Source organism: Setaria viridis, chromosome 1 (genome assembly GCF_005286985.2).
Source record: "Setaria viridis chromosome 1, Setaria_viridis_v4.0, whole genome shotgun sequence".
Taxonomy (NCBI): Eukaryota; Viridiplantae; Streptophyta; class Magnoliopsida; order Poales; family Poaceae; genus Setaria; species Setaria viridis.
The window spans coordinates 10432180-10434416 of record NC_048263.2 but is presented as its reverse complement, the minus strand read 5'-3'; the positions used below and the strand labels follow the sequence as shown (position 1 = coordinate 10434416).

At 43.5% G+C, this 2237-nt stretch overlaps 1 pseudogene; it reads right to left on the bottom strand.

The window, feature by feature from the left end:
- Positions 1 to 289: 289 nt before the first annotated feature.
- On the bottom strand, positions 290 to 1921 carry LOC140221354 (protein ANTAGONIST OF LIKE HETEROCHROMATIN PROTEIN 1-like; annotated as a pseudogene).
- Positions 1922 to 2237: the final 316 nt, after the last annotated feature.

The following is a 2237-nucleotide window of genomic DNA, read 5'->3' as shown; positions in this document are numbered from 1 at the left end:
GGCGTGGAGGTCCATCGATAGCCCCTCGGTGGAAGGAGGATGTGAAGCCAGAAGGAGACCTAGACGTAGGAGAGAACTTGCCATTATTGTGCCTATAAACTAAAGGCTCTCAAAAGGAAGGCTCCCAATACGAAGGCTACCAATCAATCAAGAGCATGTAAAAGAAGGAAACTAGGGAGAAAATCATGGAGTCGCGGGACGATAGAGCAAGGAAAAGGAAGGAGACCTCAGTAAAAAAAACCAGGAACGTGATTGGCGGGCGGGATTGAGGTGGGTACGTGCGGGTGGGTAAGGAGAAAAGAATGGTGAGAAAAAAAATAGAGGTTTTTGGCAGAAACATTTTCTATCATCCAGTTTTTTCATCGTCCCACCCTTCGTCACACGTTTGATGGCAGGATTGAGGTTTTTTCCTAGCCTGGCAGGTGGGTCCTCTACGAGGGGTACGGGGGTGTGACTCTCGGTGGGAATTGTTTTCAATTCTCTCGCTCTTTATAGTATAGATAGTATCATTGATCTCTAGGATTCTACTAAATCCATGTATTGGTCCATGGTCAAGTCCTGTTATTGATCTGGTAGATCGTCCTTCTTCATATGTGTCATTTTGATGCAACTGATAGGAGTCTCTCTCATCCTCAATTATCATATTATGTAGAATAATGCATGCCATCATAATATCTTCTAGCTCTTTCCTGTCCCAAAGATGTGCAGTGTGACGTATAATGGCCCAACATTTTTGTTGAATCCCAAAAGCACAATCAACATCTTTTCTTGCTGCCTCTTGATGCGGAGCAAACAGTCTATCCTTTTGACTTAGAGGTAGAGGGATTGATTTGACAAATGTTGCCCACTCAGGATAAATTCCATCAGCTAAGTAGTAACCCATATTATATTCTAATCCATTAACATTAAATTTAACCTCCGGAGCCCTTCCTTGTAACACCTATGTGAACAATGGTGATTGGTTCAACACATTGAGATCATTGTTCGCACCAGATATGCCAAAAAAGGTATGCCAAATCCAACGGTCATAGGAGGCAACTGCTTCGAGCATGATAGTGGGCACCTTATGGTCAACATGTGTAAATTGCCCCTTCCATGCAACTGGAAAGTTTCCCCAATGTCAGTGCATGCAATCAAGACTTCCCAACATCCCAGGAAACCCACGCACCTCTCCAACTTGAAGTAAGCGCTGGATATCATCATATGTAGGTCTTCTAAGATATTGCTGGCCAAAAATGTGTCTCACACCTTGAACAAATGTAATCATGCACTCTAAAGTTGTGCTTTCAGCAATTCCAAATGATTCGTCCATAAGGTCAGCTGGCGAGCCATATGCTAACTTTCGGAGGGCAGTCGTGCATTTCTGCAGTGCCAAAAGACCTACCTTGCCAAATGCATCTCTCTGTAACATAAAATATGGGGACCATTTTCCTAATGCTTCAACAATTTTCAAAGATAATTGCTTTCTCAACCTAAATCTTCTGCGGAATTTGTAATCAGTGTACAAAGGATTGTTGGAAAAGTACTCAGCAACTAATTTGGCATGGCCAGCTTCATGGTCTCTGTTAATGTACCTTCGTGAGTAGCCGCTGCGCTGATTAGAGCTGCTACCTTGTACTTTAGCTTGAAGTTTAGCTTCAATCAAGCTTGCATCTTAGCTTCCACTCGAGCCACCATTGGGTCATTGATTTCCTCCCACATGAGGTTGTGGAGGTAGTCACTTGTGAAAAAATCATCTGAATTGGTGGACTGCTTTTCTGAGCCTTCAGACATTGTTGGCAGTGATCTGGTTTGGGAGAGCGAATAGAAGAAGGGAACGTATCTGGTGCAAAACATCTACCCCGTGCAACCTTGGAAACTATAAATTAAGACCATAAGATGCTAATCCAATGGATATGGTTAGTGGTGTGATTATTTTGCAGTTAAGCCCCCCAACCCGCTGGCCACTTTTGCATATCATGGAGAAGGTGCTGCATCAAAAGTGGTCGGCGGGTGGGGGGGTTTAACTGCAAAATAATCTCACCACTAACCCTATGCATTGGATTAAGCATCTTGTGATCTTGATTCATAGTTTTCAAGGTTGCACGGGGTAGATGGTTTGTACCAGATACGTTCCCATAGAAGAAAGTGAAGCATGGGAGAGTGGTCTGGAGGTTGTGGTCTTGTGGAGGTAGCTAGTCCAACTACATATTCTATTTATAGATGGCACTTGCCAACAAATACCTTCTCCAACAGCT